The sequence below is a fragment of the Periplaneta americana genome, chromosome 1 (assembly GCF_040183065.1).
Source record: "Periplaneta americana isolate PAMFEO1 chromosome 1, P.americana_PAMFEO1_priV1, whole genome shotgun sequence".
In the NCBI taxonomy this organism is placed as follows: domain Eukaryota; kingdom Metazoa; phylum Arthropoda; class Insecta; order Blattodea; family Blattidae; genus Periplaneta; species Periplaneta americana.
This window is the reverse complement of record NC_091117.1, coordinates 70004161-70025555: the sequence shown is the minus strand read 5'-3', so window position 1 is coordinate 70025555 and position 21395 is coordinate 70004161. Positions and strand designations below refer to the sequence as shown.

Sequence of the window (21395 nt, the reverse complement as noted above, 5' to 3'; positions counted from 1 at the left end):
GTGCATTGTGCAATTCAAATTAAGTAACATATCAAACTATTTATCCTTCTATCAAACACGAATGTTCCCTGAATCAAACGTCCTATTTTAATTATGTAATTACTTTATATTTATTTCTAACGGGTGCAGCGGAGCGCACGGGTACGGCTAGTATGTAATAAGACTTGTATCTCTTTTCTGTAAAAATACCGAAATATTTCCTTCCAGCTTTACTACACTTTATTCTTTGTACCTGACAAAATGGGAAACTCAAATTTTCTCGGCGTCAGAAACAGTAAGAACGAATAATGAAATTATTTGTCACAGTACGGAAAGTATCAAATTAATCACCAAACATATTTCAGATAATTACAGCATCGGTATAAAGCCTCGAAAATTCGACAAAGTGGTTCGGAATCGTGTAACAGCCAGCCAGTATTGCATATTACTGTTAACAGCACTTATGTTAACGCATCAAAGTACTATATGGAACATTTTCATGGCATAATTAGTGGAAACTGTTGAGCACCAAACAGAATACGTCAGTGAGAGTTGTTTCATATCGAGATAATAGGATGGAAACACTGTGCAGTTGTGGGTATAATGTGTCAAAAGTCGGAATTTGTCTTTCAACAGATGTGCGTCGGCATCGGTAGTCAAACATCAGCGTCATATGCTATCGTTTATTAGCAGCGAGATAGCTCACCCGTATGAGTGAAATTATGTGAATGCTTCACCTGATAAGTCATATCAATAGTTTCGTTTCCTATGACAAATTTAATATAAATGGTCAAATATCGGAACCTATTTACACCAATAAAGGTGTCCGACAAGGTTGTGATTTATCTTCACTTTTATTCAATATCAACAGAATAATTAAAAAATAAATAAAATTGTCAATAATGGTGTAGGGGAGTAGTGGGTACAGTGAGACACAAAATATTAAGACATATGTATGCAAGCGATAATTCAAGTATTGTTAAAATCAAGTGCAATAGAAATAGACATTAAAACATAGAGTATAATAATACATAAACAAAAAAGTTAATAGATAAAGGACATAATATACAATAAGTGTTTGTCAAAAAATGCAAATGTCTCACTGTTCCCACTCAGGAGAGTACCGGTACAGTGAGACACCACAGTGTCTATTAATGGACATTGAAATAATTTACATTTATTTCAAAGAAAACAAAAACTTGCTGTCTCTTTATCTTGACATGTTCTGTAGGTTTACTGAGAATCATTTTGATGTCGGACTTCGAAACCATTGAAACATCTGGAACATTTGGAAAAGTGAATTTTCCATGACATTTCAAACTTTTGCGAAAAAATGAATTGAATTTTTGGTGACAACAAATCTTATAATTATAAGAATTTAATGTAATTCTTTATCATTTTTTACATTTTCTTAAATTTTGTGAATAATTTTTTATTTATCAAAACCATTAAAATGTAATGTATCCATTATTTTAAGTTAAGTTCCTAAATTGGTTACTAGTATGTTCATTTTTAACGTTAGTTACTGGTAAATATAATATAATTACAGTTTGTTTTTGCAAATCACTGGTACATGGGGACAGTGAGACGTCTCAGTGTACCCTTCAATGGCATGTCTCACTGTTCACTTTACGCATAGTTCATTTAAAATGACGCCATCACTTCAAAATTAAAACAAGAAAGACGAAACTTTGCCAAACATAATCTCAAATACTATATTATTAGGTAACAAAACATTCATATTTATATCTCCTTTGTATATCCAATATAACCTTCATTAAACACAAGCCAAAATTTTACTTCTAGAGTGAAAAATTACGAATTTTTTTTTTACCACTCACCTTTATAACTAGAATCAAATCCAGTATGAAAATACTGTTACTTTACTCATGCAACATACATCTCCCCTGTTATGAACATTTCAATTTCAAAATTTACCATCTAATAAAAAATGTCTCACTGTTCTCCCTGTCTTACTGTACCCACTGCTCCTCTACAACTAACAAGGAAGAAATCAGTTCAAACAATACTATATACCGATGATTAGATACTTTTATCAAATTCTGAAGATGGACTGCAGATTGCAACACATCAATTGAAGGGTTCAGAGCCATAGTGGGCCAAGCGCCATTTATTATTAACGGAGAAAGCAAGGGTCAAAGTTGAGTAAATACCATAGTTTAAGGGGAGAGGATGGTGTTTTTAAAACTTTTTTCCTATTTGGTGTAAAATATTAATTTTTTGTATGCAGAGAGCTCATAGCTGTGGCAACTCCACCAAATAAATATATAAAAAAAATTGTTTGGGGGCCAAATTTGAAAAAAACAAATATACCCAATGCAGGATTGTACTAAACCCGATATATCTAAACCGTTTTTAAAGATTGATTCTAACAGTCTTTTGCAATGTATTTGCAAAAGCATGTTCTACAAAGTGTTTCTAACAGAATTTTGATATTTTTTTATTTTATTTGGTTATTTTACGACGCTGTATCAACATCTAGGTTACTTAGCGTCTGAATGATATGAAGGTGATAATGCAGGTGAAATGAGTCCGGGGTCCAGCACCGAAAGTTACCCAGCATTTGCGCGTATTGGGGTGAGGGAAAACCCCGGAAAAAACCTCAACCAGGTAACTTTCCCCGACCGGGATTCGAACCCGGGCCACCTGGTTTCGCAGCCAGACGCGCTGACCGTTACTCCACAGGTGTGGACAATTTTGATATTAGTCCCTACGTTTGTAAAATAAACAATTAAAATTTAATAACAATTTTCTGATTTCCTTTCTTGCAAACAAACGGACGTATTTTTACAATGACACCAATTAACAAAATTCTATTACAGAGAACAGTTTCTGAATAGTCTAAAGAATGTGTGTTCTAAATTTCATGCATGTATCATTAATAGTTCAGAAATTATATCCATTTTTGTCTGGTAATGTAGCAAAAAAATGAAATTACTGGAAACCGATAAAATCGGGCGTGTGGTTTAAAAATCCATAGCGCAGGAAGTTTAAAAATGACGTCTCAACATCCGATAATGGCACAAATACCCACAAAATGTTATGCAATGCATTCCACACATATCAAAGGGTAGTTTAAAGAAAAAAAATTTTTTTTTTAAATTTAATATACCGGAAATAACAATAAAATTGGGCGAGTGATTTAAAAATCCATAACGCAGGAAGTTTAAAAATGGCGACTCAACATCCGATAAGGGCACAAATACCCACAGAATGTTATGCTATGCATTCCACATATATCACAGAGTATTTTAAAGATTTTGTTTTGAAAATTTACTCATTTTTCACCAAAAAATACCATCCTCTCCCCTTAATGAAGAATGATATATAATTTAGTTTTAATGTGTATACTTTATATTACTTACTATATGTTTCACTGAATTATGGTATTCACTTAATTTTGAACTCTTGTTTTATCCATTTTTAATATATGGCACTTGGACCACTATGGCTCTGAATCTTTCAATTATATAAAATAGCAATCTAATATGACATGACACTTTCCACCTAAAAACAAAGACAATGGCACTATGTGGGAAAAACATCCAACGCGTGAAAATTGAAATAAATGGGGAATTAATATATGGGTAACAAGTTTCTGAATTTACATACTTAGGAAATTTATTTGCACAACATAAAGCTGATCTATTAATATAGTAGTATATATTTATTTAACCTGGTAGAGATAAGGTCGTTAGGCCTTCTTTTCCACTCTACCGGGGGATTACAACTATAATATTAAGAATACAATTACAATTAATATTAAATTTACAATTACAATAAAAATCAAACTACCAAAAGATTACCTGATTAATAAAGGCCAGACAATTTATTATGGAAGTTAAGAACAAAGAAAGATTTTTTTACTGAAGTACAAACATAATCTAGAATAATAAAATTGTATAGTGATGAAATCACCGGATATTGAAATACACTATCTACCAAAAAGTAATTGGGCACTGTTTTTGCCCCTTTAGAACCTCGTGGTACCACCTCTTGTTGCTATAACAGCAGCTATCCTGTCAGGCATGCTCTCCACTAGTTTGTGTAGGATATCCACTGGAATGCGTCGCCATTCCTCTTGCAACATGGCACTCAGTTGGACAATGGAAGTTGGCAGCATCCCCCGAGACCTCAATCGCCGGTCCATTTCGTCTCAAAGGGGCTCAATGGGATTGAGATCAGGACTCTGTGCAGGCCAGTCCAACCGGTGAACATTATTGTCTGCATACCACTGCATAGTAGCCGCCGAAACATGGGGCCAACTTCCATTGTCCAACTGAGTGCCATGTTGCAAGAGGACTGGCGACGCATTCCACAGGATATCCTACACAAACTAGTGGAGAGCATGCCTGACAGGATGGCTGCTGTTATAGCAACAAGAGGTAGTAGTACCACGAGCTTCTAAAGGGGCAAAAACAGTGCCCAATTACTTTTTGGTAGATAGTGTATTTTGTGATTGTATAAGATAACTATTTACGTGAAGCCATGTCTGAACGTGTGTCAATTACTGACCAAGTGCCTAGTAAGTTTGCGTTCGAATTCAATTTTATTTTGACAGTCTCTGGTGCTAGCAGGTGGCGAATTCCAGAGTATTGGCAGGGCTATTGTGAAAGAGGATGAGTATGAGGTTGTGCGATGGAATGGTATTGTTAGTATTGTTTCATGGCGAGAGTGTGTGTTCAGATTATGGTGGAAAGAAAGCTAAGTGAAGCGAGAGAACAGGTACGAAGGAATAGAAGAGTTCAATAATTCTAAGAGAAGGAGAAGTGAATGTAAATTTCTTTTCTTATCTAGTTTAAGCCACCCTAATGCTTCCACGGATGGAATGATCTAGACTTCAAATTACAAAAATATAATAAAATTAAAGGAGTTATTGGAAGACATTTTGGCAAACAAATGACAGTGGATACAAAGTTAAGACTACAAAACAGAACGTCAAAAGCAGCACTCAGTTGTGGGAGCGAAATTAGGATATTAAGTAAATTAAATTTACAGGAACTTGAAGCAGCTAAGATACGCTTTTTAAGATCCTTATTGGGTATAATGAGGTTGGGCCATAAAAGAAATAAATATATCCGAAAAACATTACAAGTTCCTTGTATAACAGAAGAAATTCAACAATATCAGCAACAATGGAAGAACCATGTACAACGAATGGAAAGAGAGAGACTTCCAAGGAGATCAAGGAAGACCAAGAACGCCACGCGCATATCTTCATGGTCACTGAGACAGTTGAATATCTGTAGAGTGGAAGCTAACTCATTTTGCCACGTGTTCTTGTTGTGAGAAGAAGAAAAGCAAGAAAACAGCTCATTTTTCTGCTATAAAATAATTGCAAAGGTATGTTAGAATTTTAATACTTCCTTGAATACGTAAAAACAGTCAAACCTTTGTAATGGATATTGTAGTAATGGTTTTAAGTTTGTATTGTTAACAACCAATGACCTTGTTTTGCCATCTTAGGTTGCATCACACCAGTAGGCATCTTACCCCGATACTTGGGGAAAATGATCATTTTTTTCGCGGTAAGATGACAACTTGTTGCAAGAGTTTTATTTTTTGTTTTATTGCAGGGATTGTGAAAACATTATTTAAGATCCTCTGATAGAAGTCAGTGGATAGAGGACAACCTTCAACTTGTGGTGAAACATGTTATAACAGATGGTATGAACTGTTTTAGAGCATTGCAAGCATATTTCTTACCGTACCCTTTAACGCCGCCTAAAAAGAATGATGACAAAAAATGTACTGGATTGAATTCATTGTGTGCAAGAAGTGATTTCACGAGTCTTGCACACGGCAATAAAGTATGTGCAATGACTGTGTTGATAAGTAGTGATAAACGAGTGAAAAAGTGTCCATGAGCTTTAGATGAAATCAATTTTGTTATACACATGTATCAAACCAAGTTGAGGTAAAATACATATATCAATAAATGTGTTAATTGCATTTTCCATCTTACCCGACTATCGGGAAAAAGATTCCTACAATGCAGGGAAGAAGAAAACCTGTATCTATAAACAAGGTAATTAATGTTTTCCATTTTGTACCAATAATATAGTTTCAAAGTACCTTCAGGACTTCGAATTTCAATATGAAATTCAAAACTGAATGAACAGTATCTTAAATTTTCAATGAAAGAAAAAATCAGGCATCTTCCCCCGATCCACTCGATATATATAAAGAGATAGAAAAGAAAAATTTTAAGTATGGGATTAGGTTCGTATCCCATTTCTTTTAGGTCTCATCCCGATGTTTGTATCATTGTACGAGGAAAACCACGGAAAATAGGGGCATGATGATTAGTTATACTGATGACTAAGTTAATTAATTTGTTATGAGGCTATCATAATTCCGAGGAAAACAATCCATCGACACCTTATGATGAGGGGCTTTCATTATTTAACAAGGTAACATAGATGTACAATTATTCCTACTTGAGAAATCATATAGCCTAGAACTCCGTAAGCAGGAGTGAGACAAGGGGCTAAAAATCTTGGAGCTCTGAAAAAAATTCTTTCTTTGAGCCGCAAATTTTCTTGCTGGGAAGAGTTTTTACGTACCTTTTAAATGTTTCACCTCAAATTTCCCCATTCATTCATTGTCAAGCGATGTGCATATTTTCATATATTATGGAGAAAATAAAAATTTCATTAAAGAAAAGAAAACTACAGAACGGAAGTTGAAGTCATTTCCAAAATATTATTTATAATTAAGTTATAACTAATTCTAAACGAAAAAGTGAGCGAACAAAATGTTATGCGTAGGCATATATAATCACTTAGTGGTTTAAGACAGTGCTTATTCCGTCAGATCCCGGTCACTCAGTCACTCGTAATGGGTGCACCTCTGCACATTAGTGTGTTGGACATTGTGCCACTGTCACATCTGTGACACAGTTCATGAGGGTTGACCACAAAATGGAAACTAAGAGGTGGAGCTTAAAGTGAGAGGATTCAATCCGGCATCGGAATTGGAATCCGGTGTGGCTTAGTGGATGGAGCGTCAGCACGTACAGTTGAAAACCTGGGTTCGAATCCTGGTGCCGGCGAGAATTTTTCTCCGCTCCGCCGATCTTTCATCTTACGAAAAAGTATTAGTTTGCTAATTCAAAATGAAGGAAACAAACAATATATCCGTACATAAAAGAATATAGACACTATGTAAGTATGTTACGTAATTTTATACAATTAATAGGGAACTTATCATGCAATATTTAATTAATGAGCGTATAATAGTTCATTATAATATGTATAATTATAGATCTAACCTCTCTTTTGTGATCTTTCCTGTTCTCTTCTCTAATTTCAATTTTGTTTCACTCTGTGTATTTCTTATGCTATGTCCAATGAGACAGTTTCGTTATTGGGAGAGCTGAAAGAGAATCTTTCTAAATAAATATAGATACCATATACATATGCCCAGTTTCAGAGTTTGTGTCCAATTCCCATTTACAATTATTATTCGATAAGTTTCCGGGAAATGTATTTTATATTGTCATGATTCTCTCGGATGTTATTTTATCATCTATGAAATTTATTTTGTACGTTGACGTAGCGTTCATAATCATATTGAAACAATGTGGAAACACTTCAGAATTGAATGGTTAAAACAATGCGAAATTGTATATAATTTTAAAATTGTATTGTATTGTATTGTATTGTATTGCATTGTATTTATTTACATTCTATGGTATGCGTACATCGCTTCTCAGCCAGAATATGGATAAAAAAAATAATAGTACTATAAAGGCTTAATTATACTGAAAGTATACTTGGAATACATGCGGAAGAGTTTTACAATAGACTACTACAACACAAAGATTTAATATCGATACTTAATAAACGACACAAATTTCCATGCAGCGTTGCTGAATGTCATAAATTCACCTACAGAATAGAAGACTTGAGAAATTAGGTATTTCTTTAATTTTACCCTAAGCAATCTTATGATTTGAGTTTGACGTTTTATATCCAGAGGGAGGCTATTGAAAATATTTACGCACTTCGTTTTGAAAGGACGATAGACTTGCCGATGGAGTATCAAAGTTATTTTTGACGAGTATTAATGCTATGAACTGTTGAATTAGTTACAAAGTTTTCACGATTATTTACGAGGAAGTGTATTAATGAAAAATTATACTGACAAGCCATGATGTAAATGGTCCTACGCGATTCTCTAGATTTTTGACCTATTACTATTCTAATTACTCGTTCTTGTAGTAGGAATACACTGAAGAATTTCCCTATAATATTATTCCAAAACTCATTACCGAGTGGAAGTAAGCAAAGTATATTGTTTTTAAGGTAATGATATTTACTATCTCTTGCATAAATCTAACAGCAAAACATGCTGAATTTATGGTGAAGAATAGGTAAAACGAAGAAAAATTCTCTCCCGCACCGGGACTCGAAACCGGGTTTTCAGCTGTACATGCTAACGCTTTATCCACTAAGCCACACCGGATTCTAGTTCCGATGCCGGATTATATCCTTCTCAGTTTAAGTTCTACCTCTCTGTTCCCCTTTGGTGGCCTACCCTCATGTGGCTACCCTCGTGTATTGTGTAACAGAATATGTGGCAATGGCATAATTTCCAACACTATGTGCAGAGGTGCACTCAGTACGAGTGACTAAGTGGCCGGGGTCCGATGGAACAAGGCGCCGTCTTGAATCACGTACACTATCCATTTCCAACTGCTAGCTCTCTGACGTCACACGTCTCTGCTCTTTAGCTTCTTGAGAGAAGAAGCATAGCTATAAGAGCAAAGTAGGGGGAGTGGCAATGGAAGGGATAGAGATATTTCAATAGCGGAGACACAACATTACTCTCCCTCACATGCTCGACCAGGTCTGCTCTGAGAGGGGAAATGCGCTCCAACATTACAGGTTCGCCAGTTGGATATGACTGACGTACACAGAATACATCCAATTCTTAGGTCATTAAACAATCGCTTAGTTCATCTTCATTGCTCAATTTATTGGAGATTTTATTAATTTCTACTAAGTTATTTACTTCATAAAGACTTTATACCTTAAATCACAGAATAAGTATGAATATTTTTCAAAACAAGTCCCTTTTTCAAATAAACTCTATTTAAGTGTATAACATATCACTGAAAATAATGTGTCAGTTACGGAAATTTGAGAGAGACCACTGAATTTACATCGAATTTAGACTGTTTTTCGACCAATGCAAATTCGGATAACCTACTCATATAAAAGTTATTCTGCACAATAAGTGACATATACACTTATTCGAGCCTAACTACATCAAACAATTCAACAATCTCAATATCACAATATTGTGCATAATATAATTTAAATTCAGTAAACATGTTTATAAATTAATATTGATATCTACAGAAATTCAGAATGGAAGTGATATAACTGTACAGATTTGTTCTACTTGAGTATTTAACGACGCTATACCAACTACTGGCTTATGTATTACAACTGTAGCATATAATCACAATAGCAACTTCGGTCCAAGGCTTTATAACATGATAATAGATAAATTCCCAAACATACAATTTGCTAATGGTCCTCATTTTAAAATATCTAGTAAAAATTGCTGTTAACAGAGAAAATTTAAAGTTCAAATTATTGTGATATGTTTCTTCTTCTTATTTTTCCCCCTTTTTATTATTTTTACTCTGTTTTTCAATAAAATGTCTTAACATTATGTGGAATGCCCCCTGAGCACGATCATGTAACCTACTCTTTCTGGGGGTGCTAGAAAGTTCTTATATTAAAAAAATCAATATGTATCTTCGTTCTGGCAATAAAGTATTATTATTTAGTGTCCATGGAATTGGTGATAGCGAGATGATATTTGGCGAGATGATGCCGAGGATTCGCCATAGAATACCTGACATTTACCTTACGGTAGGCAAAAACCTCGGAAAAACAACTAGATAATCAGCCCGAGCGGGAAACGAACCCACGCCAGAGAGCACCTATGGATTAGCAGACAAATGCGCTACTGCCTGAGCTACGCCGGTGGTCCTGTGAAGATTGATGGCGCCAATAGAATACATTAAAATAAATAAAAACTATATTATGCGTTTTGTAACTAAATGCATGGTTAATTAAAAAATTAGACTCAAAATCTGAGTAGTTTGGCAACAGCGCATTGTCGTGTCACGTACGAAAGCACGTAAGTACGCGGTATGAACAGCTGAGTTTCGTCCGTTAGTCACTCCAGTAGAGTTGCCAGATTTCCTAATGGCAGGAAACGAAAATACGTGTTAATATTGTTATTTAATTTGTAAGAAAACCGTCTATTTTATTGAAAAACTGTAAAGGGATGAATCATTCTTTATCAGTATCTGTAATGGTAAGGGCAAAAATCAAAATCGTAAGGGTAATAGTTATTGAGTAAAATAGTGTCAATATTTAGGGGGAAATTATTTTTTTCTGAGAATAGCAATCATTTGAATCTAATAAGGTACTTGCATTTATTGTTATATTCTATCCTAGAAATAAGCTGTTAAAATCTGCAAAGTTATATTACTTCCACCATATTACAGTAAATCTCGACAAGTACTGCAAATTTTATATTTTGCATTTAAATATTCTTCAGAATCAGAGTTGTAAGAAATTTAAATTCCCTCTTTCGGCAAAATTAGATAATTATTTATAAGGTTATAGAATTATATTTAATCCCAATACTATTTAATAATATTACAGATGAACAGTTATTTATAAAAGAATCGAAGGAAAAATGCCTTACCAGAAGATGATGCTATCTGTCACTGGTAGTAAGGATTGTGGTCCAAGATGTTGTGGTGGTTGTGGGTTTTCTTGTAATAAAGTTGATTTCTTCTCTACTTGCCGCTAGGACGTAAGATATATCATCACACGCAAAGGGCTAATTCATCACTACTGTCATCTCCGTCGGCTTCAAGTATGAGGAAGTGTGTTTCAGAAGACACTCGACGGTTATCTTGTAGAAAACTCTTCAAATATCACTGTACATTCTTCACGCGTTATATGTTACCTTTTGCATCAATTTGTTTCATTGCAGTATATAATGTATGCAATCTTTCCCTAATCTATCATTTTTTAAACGAAAACAAAGTTTATTTCTTCATTAAAATGTGATTATATTCAGTACATTTCTCCCTACCAATTACAGCCAGGAGTTGACGAGGAAAGAAAGGTTCTGAAAAATACGCCTCGCTGTAAATTTATAATCCCCACTTTAAAAAATCTGCCGATTTTCTCCGCTTAGGCAATAATTTCCTAAGTAATGACTAAGACATTGTGTCACAGTCCGCTGTTATGCACATATTATTCTGTTTATACGATCAATTAGCTTGTATTTACATCTATGTGGCATCTATTTACATTAATTACATAATAACGTTTAAATATTGCAATTGCAGATTTTTTACTACACTATTAAAACAACTGCTAATTACGAAGTGTTTAATAAACACACAAGCACCAATTCATTGATTTTATAGATATTATTTAAAAAGCTAAGTAATCGGGAAGAACTCTTTTTGTTGTTGTTGAAGTCACACGCTTCTAAAATATTGTTTACTAGTTAGCGTGGTGATGCAACTAGCTATAGAACTATGTAGTATGCGATAATTTAATTTTTATACGCATTACTGAAGTCAAGAGGGCATGATTGTGGGGAAAGTGAAGAGTTTACTAGCGATCCGTTTCTTTATTTTAACTCATATTCACAGATGTATTAAGTTTAATTTATTGCATATGTTAATTAAATTAAGTCGTGTCGCATCAAACTTGAGCTATAAGTTTACAAATTAACGTTAAGAGAATTAAGTATAATGAAATTTTTCTATTTTAATAATTGAAATGCAATTTAATAAACATATATATAATTAAATACACGGAAATTATTTCTGTCTACTGATAAGTTACACGGAAACAACTAGAATACTGATCTGTTTCAATAAAAAATTAAATGTCTAAAATGTTACAGTTAAAGGATCACATATCAAGAAACGGGACATCACAAAGGGTAGAATGCCTGTACAGAATTGCCAACCAATACAATAAAAAGTAATTAATATCTCTCTATTGATGTTTAATGAAAAACCTTCATTTGGTATATACATGGATATTGAAACTTCATTTCTAGGGACATGACATTACTCTATAGGCTTTTGTTTTCGTTTCATTTTCATATACAAAAAAATGCAACCGCAGCAAACTCATTTTAGTTATTATTGTTTTATTTATTACTACTCTTCTATATTCAGCATCAAGGGATATATATCAGAAAATAACAAAAAAAATATATATATAACAGCTGTAGCAATTTCTGCTTGGTTATTGCCTGTCAGATATATAACGAATACGTCATCATCCCTACGCCGATCACATTTTAATTCATAGATATAACCTGAAAAAATGTTTCGCTTAAGAGATTCTTGTTAAAAAAAATCAAAATAAATTTCTTGATATTAAATTCTTGAAGAAGTATATTTAATTCTATACCAGCTAAAATTAGATGCCGACTTTCAAGAAAACCATACGCTAGAGGTCTGAATATAACATAACATAGTCAAGGAACATTGCAAGATTGTTATTCAAAGGGATTTCAAGCATCTCGCTTGATTCTGAAGTGAAAGTGCGTGTTCAAAATGGGTTTTAATCCACCCCAGTAATTGTATCTTGAGCCCTTAGATATCGAAAGATCTCTTCTCTAACAGCATAAGCAAACAGTTAAATAACTGAACACAATGCGACTTAGTTCGTGGAAGTGCATGTAAATTATTCTGATGTCGCTTTAATAACAGTCAACACGCAAAATATCAACCTACGGCTTTGGAAGCCTAATGTCACATTATTAATTATTTTAGTGTCAACATTAAGACGTGAAATATCTTTCTCAGTAGGCCTACTTCGTAAAAGAAAATAACGCTAATGTAAATGTAGAGAAATAGCAACAATTTGTTAAGAGCAAGTTTCTATACGTATAAAATTATCTTTAATATGTATTTATACTTAAGAAAATCATTTTCGCAGCACCAAAAATATTAAGTTTCTCGTTTTTTAAGTTTTTCTTTTTTGACTAATTATGAAGGATTATTTTTTGTCAACAGGCATTTCACGAACATATTCTTGATAATTTAAATACACAAAGATGCAACAAGATTCCAATATTTTACCCACAAATCAAAGTATAGTACATGAAGATTCAAGTCGTGTTATTGATGAAGTTTTACGCCCTTCTCTGGACAGTATTCTTTTGGTTGGTTAACCACACGAGCAAAACCACTTGTTAGCCACTCAACTGTATTATACGGCGGCAGTTTACAGCTAGCCAGGCTACTTTCCTCATCATGCGATGCGATGTTTCCGTTTTTATGTGACGCTAATGTTACTAGCGATGTTCATAAAATATTCACATACCACTCCCACCAACGTAATCTAATTATATTCACCATTTATTGAAACACATGGGCAGCAAAATGGTATTGAAAAACATAATATATCCACAATAGAAATAGAATGAAATTTATGTCATGAAACGCCGTTTGTAGTTCGCAAGTCACTTATAATTTATATTGAATACAATTTTTCTGTTTTAATTCAGCATCTTGGGTTCAGCAGGATATGTTATTACATAATTTTGCACTCGTTTTGAACTATAAACATCTGGGAATTTCATTTGATTCTGATGTCAATAGATTTATTAATGTAAATCAATTAACGGGAAAACGAAGCCATAATTTCACCACTCGAAACTCGACGAAAATTTCTTCGAAATGATTCCCTTAAAGTTGGAGGGAACACTTGTTAGCACAGAGATGCACAGAGCGGTATATCGCACTTGGGTCTCCACGCAAGACGAGCCACACGTTAATAGAGGCTCCGTCGGTCGGAGGCGCGGCGTGAGATATCAGGGCGAGTTGGCGTCGGCGCAGCGTGACGTAACAGCGTCCCGACGCTGGTACATGCGTGAGGCGGAGTACAACAGAGATAGAGATACTGACTAAATGCAAGAAGAGTCTTCAATTTCCACATGCGGGCTAAAGAAATCGGTAATTTCATTATAAAGAAATCGGGCATCATACACGATTCGACGGAACTGTAAATAATTAAATATTCTCTTAGGGTATTGATGGATTTTTTAATTTTTTTTTTATTTTAGTTGATTATATTACCTCATAAAATATTACTGAACCTCTATAAAGGGACCCAAATAAGCATTGAGATAAACTCTGGAGACATTAAATCCTAATATATCAACATGGGTGTCCGACAGGGCTGTTCTATGTAGCCTATATTGTTTAATTTGTATATTGACGACGCCATTAGAGTATGGAAGAGAAAATTATTACAGTTGGGTTTTGACAATGACATAAACAGTGATAACTTTGTCCTTACACTTATGTTTGCTGATGATCAAGTAATTGTCTCAAATTCTGAACATACACTCCAACGAGCTCTGTTTGAATTGCAGAAAATAATAGAGGTGCATAACTTTGAAATTTCTACTGATAAACCAGAATCTATGGCATTCCAAGGTCCAACGCAAATCCGCTGTAAGTTTGTTATTAATAATAAATTGATTAAACAAGTAAACCAGTTCAAATTTCTTGGTTACACGCTATCGCCTTTTGAAGAAGCGGATGTCAAACAAAAAACGGAAATATTCAACCGAATGTGTGGCACAATAACTAGAACTTTAAAAAACAAGGCAAGGAAGGAAACAATGTTGAAGTTTTATAAGACAATGGCAGTACCAGCGGGTTTATATGGAGCAGATTCGTTGGTCCTCACCAATAAACACCATTAAGAACAGCTTAAAAGATAACCTTATTAGCATTTCACTCCAATCATACTGATTTAAACTATCACTGACTACATTGTTACTTTTTTCTTTAGACATCATCCTGATTGTGCTGTATTTTAATTGTCTCGTAATAATCTCTATCTATTATCTAATATTATTTGAAATATATTAACATTCTATGTATTTTAGTTTAATTCTGCTACACAGTTTATTTCAGTGTTTAATTAATAGTTCATAGTATTTTGTTGTTTAATTTGTAAATAACTTTTGTATACATGTAACTCTCATCTAAATCAAATTGTTGGATTCTTTGTAAGTTCATGCATATGTATATACACTTTTTGCTGGTTGAGTGGAAGAGAAGGCCTTACGGCCTTAACTCTGCCAGCTAAAATAAATCATTATTATTATTATTATTATTATTATTATTATTATTATTATTATTATAGAGATAAAAGTAGAATTCAAGCTTTAGAAATGCGGTTCCTTCGCTCAGTGATGGGTGTAACAAGGAGGGACAGAATACGAAACGAAGAAATCAGGCAATCACTGAATATCTACAACTTAAACAACAAAATTGTGGAATATAGACAAAATTGGAGATCCCATGTGGAACAAATGAGTGATGAAAGACTGCCTAAATTAATCTTCGGGTATCAACCTAAGGGCTTCCGTAGTATTGGTAGAACAAGAAAACGATGGCAAGACCAAGAATAAGCAATATGTATGAAGTTCGCAACAGGTCGAGAGGCCTAAAGCGTGATGATGATGATGATGATGATGATGATAATGATGATTATATTACGACGCTTTATCAACATCTTAGGTTATTTAGCGTCTGAATGAGATGATGATGATGCCGGTGAAATGAGTCCGGGGTCCAGGACCGAAAGTTACCCGGCACTTGCTCATATTGGGTTGAGGGAAAATTACGGAAAAAACCTCAACCAGGCAACTTGTCCCGACCGGGAATCGAACCCGTCCACCTGGTTTCGCGGCCAGACGCGCTAACCGATAATCCACAGGTGTGGACCTATTGATTGAATATTCGATTTATTAACCATTGCAGTTTCCTCTGGCTAGCCAGCAACATATTATCTACTAACAATTCTACTTATCTGCTAAACTATTTACTTACCTACCAACACAAATATTAATTTGTCAATAATAATTAAGAAGCCACCGGCGTGGCTTAGTCGGTTAAGGCGCTTGCCTGCCGGTCTGAAGTTGTGCTCGTGCGCGGGTTCTATCCCCGCTTGGGCTGATTGCCTGTTTGGGTTTTTCCGTGGTTTTCCCCAACCGTAGGGTGAATTCCAGGTAATCTATAGCGAATCCTCGGCCTCATCTCGCTAAATACCATCGCACTATCACCAATCTCATCGACGCTAAATGATCTCTAGTTTATACAGCGTCGTTAAATAACCAACTGGAGAAAAAAGTAAAAAAAAAAAATAAATAAATAAGAATTTATGCACCTACCCTCTTCAATTCTATTGAAACTTGTATGGCGTCACCCTTCAAAATATTTCATCTTGGACAATCAGCTTTAGGAGACTTACGTATTGCTACTTTCTACAATGTCCAATTTTGATTAACACATGTCAAATTAACAACCTGCTGATTATTTTAACAGTTTGTTAATATGTTTTCAGTTTTGTCAAGATAATTTTGCTTAAACAATCAACTCTTAATTTTAATATTTGTTAGCACTATTTTAACCACTCAACAGCAGCTGGTAATGATTTTGCACATGTAGGAAAATTTTTAACTGGCTGAAATTATTCTTTAAATTCCGAATTGTAGGGTATATCATGCAATACAGGCCTACATAACATCACAATCTGTTATGGTAGGCCATGATCCATAAACGAAAAGTTGGCAAACGAAAGTTCTAGGTGACTAGTGTGGAATGATAATAAAACGTTAAGGTTATAGTTCTAATGCTAAAATAAATAATACTCCGAAGATGACTAATATGATTTTTGTTCTTTATTACATATTGTATATATATATATATATATATATATATATACTGTAAATACAGAGCTATTATTATCATACGTCCCAGAAAAGAGCGACCGACCGGCCGGCCGGACAGTGGTTTCCTCCGCGCGCTGTTTGTCCCGCGCAATCGAGCTCCAGTAGCCATATGGCAATTCTGTGTGCTTAGAAGTCGTGTAATGAAACTCTCGATTCTTGAAGTGTACAACGTTAGTATATAAAGTTTAGTGATTATTGTGTATTTAGGTAATGTCAGGGAACAAATTGTCACTGTGTGAACGTGTGTATATGTACAATACGTACATAAAAGGCAGAAGGGCGTATGCGAAAACAAGACGAAAATTTCGAATGAAGTTTCCAAACAGACCTGTGCTTTCTGCGAAAACAATTAGATCACTTGCGAAAAGATTTAAAGAAACAGGTTCATTGAAAAACCAAAGATCAAGCAGAAAACGTAGTGTTCTTATGCAGAACGACTGTCAGTTTATTTCCAACAAGATTCCGTCACTGCTCATACAGCTGCCGTGTCAATGAGGGAATTGAGATGTATTATCGGTACGAGAATAATCAGTAATAATTTTGGCCTCCACGAAGCCTAGATATAACACCCTGTGGCTTTTATTTATGGGGAACACTAAAAGGTAGGGTTTATAGGAAAAATCCTCATTCTATAGATGAACTGAAATACTATATACGAGAAGAAATCCAAGTTATCAATGATGTGGAACTTCAGTGTGTCGTTCATTCGTTTATCAGAAGATGTCAGTAGTGTGTGGCGGCAAACGGGGGACATTTTCAGCAACAACTGTGAGCATGGTAAGTTCAAATTATTGAACATTTATTGTTAGTACTGTTATGTATTAGAGAAGCGCCGGAGAAATGGTTATGGGTTCGGCGGAAAGGACGCAGGGCGCGGCCGGCCGGCCGACCGTTCTTTTCTGGGACGTATGATAATTATAGCTATGTATATATATATATATATATATATATATATATATATATATATGGGACACCCTGTATATATACAGGATGTCCCATTTATCTTGTGCAGTTATAACTTTTTTGTTTGGATAGTTATTGAAATTTTTGTTTTTGAGCGTGCTGTTAGAACGAGGGGCTAACATGAGTGTGGGAATTTGGTGCCTGTAACTACATTATGGTACAAGATACACGTGACGTCATCAATATTTCAAATAGCACTACATACTTTAATCATGTTACACTGATTACACACATTAAGATGAGTTCAAAAATGCATCACAATGTCACCTTCCTATTCAATAACAACAACAAAACGAAACAAAAACGTACTCCCAATGTGATAATGTTATGCTTTGAGAGTCACAGAAGATAATCCAAATGGCGACCATTCACATTAATGCACATTCGAAGGCATTCCCCAAAAGACCGTATGACTTCCCGGCATGTTACTGGTTAAATGGACACACAAGCCTGTCGAATGCGTTGCTACATGTCGTCTGGTGTTGTCAGAATGTTCTGCTACACACTGTCCTTTACAGTTCCTCACAGGAAGAAATCGAGTGGCGACAGGTCCGGAGAACGTGCAGGCTAATGTACGTGGATTGTGGTGTAGACAGTTGTTGTGGTTTTTTTTACATGTTAAGAGGGCAATTACACAACACACGATGTATCCGGATGTCAGTCGTCTTTCGTTTTATGTAAGTTAATGCATAATATGAATGGGACACCACAACAAACGGCACATTCTGATGCATTTTGCATTTTGTTGTTATTGATTGGAAAGGTGACATTTTGATACAATTTTTAACTCGTCTTAATGTCTGTAATCAATGTAACAATATTAAAGTATGTAGGCCTAGTGCTATTTGAAAAATTGGTGACGTCACGTGTATCTTGTATCATAATGTAGTTACACGCATAAAATCTCTACATTCATGTTAGCCCCTCGTTCTAACATAACTCTCAAAAACAAAAATTCTACTACCTATCCAAACAAAATTTTTGTAATAGGTGCACAAGATAAATGGGACACCATATATATATATATATATATCACAATCAAAAGGGGATCTTTTTTAACGACTTTTAATTTGTTTTTCCATCGAGCAATAATTATAATATAATCACTCAATCTAGTAAAACAAAGAAAAATTAAGAAACCCACGACTTTCTGAATAATTTCAAGAGAAAAATTGTTCCAGGAACGGATATCGAAACCGAGACCTTTGGCTGAGCGCCCCAACGCTCTACAGATTGAGATACCCAGTAACTCTAAAAGATCTTGGCACAATTATTCCCCTTAATCTCATCTAGAGTAGGCACAGTTTAATAAATGTCACCTCGTAAATTTATTTCTTATATCAGAATTATTTTTAACCAACTTCGTGACATATATAAAGATTAGTAACTTTATTACACCCAATACCTACGACTTAGAAGAAACAGGAACACTGAATTTTGAATGTAATCTATACTATTTGACACAGAATTTAGTTGACAAATTGGAACCATTACTATTGGTAAAACTGAAATAATTATTTTTCAAAATAACATAATGATTTGCTTCCTCCATGATGTCAGTATCTGAGTAACGGACAGCATAGAATAGACATTATTGCGAAGATGACGGCCAGCTCTGAAAGGTCAGTGCGCTATGTGGCTCGAGAAAATAGAATCAGTAGAGAATTTGTTCGTAGAATATTGAAATCTGCATGTTTTCACTTTTACAAATTACAGCATTTACGCATAACGAAAGAAGAGGATCCGCTCAAGAGACGAACATCCAATATTGCAAACTGGATCACACAGCGTTTGCATACTCATCGATTATTCCTTCAGCATGTTTTCTTCAGTGACGAATGCTTATTCCTTCTGGTTCATAGACAAAATCCACGAAACTGGACCAAAGAATACTCAAGATGAATGCGTGAAGCTAACAACTCTGGTGCTCCAAAAGTGGTGTGGTGTGGTGTGGTGTGGAATAATAGATGATATGGTTGTGGGAGCATATTTCTTTGATGGAAATGTAAGCCAACACATAGGTGGAATTACTGTACAACACCGTATTGGAGTTCCTATATGATTTGCAAAAAATATTCCTTAGTATGATAATTTATAGCAGTAAAAGTTTTTCACTTACATTCGTGAATATCTCTAAACTCCGTCCGTTTCTTCGCAAAGAAGTTTATTTTTATAACGTTGCTTAGTAAGTGTGAGACTTTAGCAGAATCTGGAAAGAAAAAAAATGGTTATATATATATATATATAGGATGTTAAAAAGTATCCAATATTTATGAGGTGCTAGTATCTATCAAAACAAGAAAATAATGCCAAATAAACGTGTGTCCTACCACACATACTTTCTGAGATTTGAACACTTATTCATAGGATGTGATCAATGTGCCGTATATTCATGGCAATGCATTCCTCTGCCCTTCGGCGTAAGGAATCACACACTCTTTGAAATTGACCTGGTTCCTTCATGTGTCCCCATAACCAAAAGTCTAGGGGATTTAGGTTTGGGAAACGAGCAGGCCAAGGTGTGGGGCTCCGACCAATCCAGCGGTCTTGAAATGTCAGCTTCAGGTGTTCACGCACATTGCGAAGAAAATGTGGTGGTGCGCCATCGTGCATGAACCACATCTTTAGTCTCTGCTGATATGGCACAATCTCCAACAAGGCAGGCAATACGTTAATAAGAAAGTCTCTGTGGTAGCGCATATGGCCCTATTAATCTACCACCAAGAAGCATGCCCATACGTTTATTTAGAATCGATGCTGATGCCGTGTTTCTTCAACTGCATGGGGATTTTTATCAGCCCATACATGTTGATTACGAAAATTCACAACACCATCTCTGCTGAACCTCACTCATGTCCGCAACCAGAATTTTTGTTTTCGGGATTCCTTACGAAATATTATTATTCCATGCCCAGAGGTGTCAACTACGGTATGATTATCTGGTAGTCTGCTGTATTGTAGGGCAGAGAAATGGATTGCCATAAATGGGCGTCACACTGAGCACCTCCTGCGAACTTTTTTTTTGTTCCTTATTCAAATGTATTCCCCATACTTTTCGATTCCTGGTAAAATTCATGTTCTGGGAATAATAAATTAATTAAGTAGTAAAGTATCGCTGCAATCTAAGAGTATTGGGAATAAATTTGAATAAGCAACAAAAAAGTGTCCTTCCCAGGCAGGATTCACACCACGAAAGTGTCAGTTACCAATCTATCGTGCTCTGGAGTGAACAAGGCTCTGAAATCAGCTACAAGGGTCGGTCCTGTTTTTTGCCACTACTGTACGTACACTCTTCATAGTAAGTGTTCAAAATGTGCGCCACCCTGTGCTAAACAATGTTTTGATCACAGCCTAACATCCGTGATTGCACTTCAGTACAGCTGAGAGACCCACAGGCTTCTCTAATTCTTTGTTTCATTTGTCTTCTCTAGTTATTGGACACAAGTGGTTGACCTTGTTTTAATTACCCCTCACAAGAAGGCTTGCCATTTGATTCAGGATTGCACCATAACACAGTATTTAGAATTCTGAAAGACAACAAATTTCATTCACAACATATTTATCTGCATCAGGAACCTGGGGGACATGACTTCCAGACTAGTGTTGAT

General features: G+C 35.0%; 1 protein-coding gene across 1 annotated transcript in view; it reads right to left on the bottom strand.

The window, feature by feature from the left end:
- Positions 1-13837, bottom strand: part of LOC138696640 (5-hydroxytryptamine receptor-like) — a 1489006-nt gene extending 1475169 nt beyond the window's left edge. Inside the window, exon 1 of the mRNA XM_069821850.1 lies at positions 10738-13837. The gene's annotated coding sequence lies outside the window, so the exon portion shown is untranslated. The remainder of the gene's footprint in view (positions 1-10737) is intronic.
- Positions 13838-21395: the final 7558 nt, after the last annotated feature.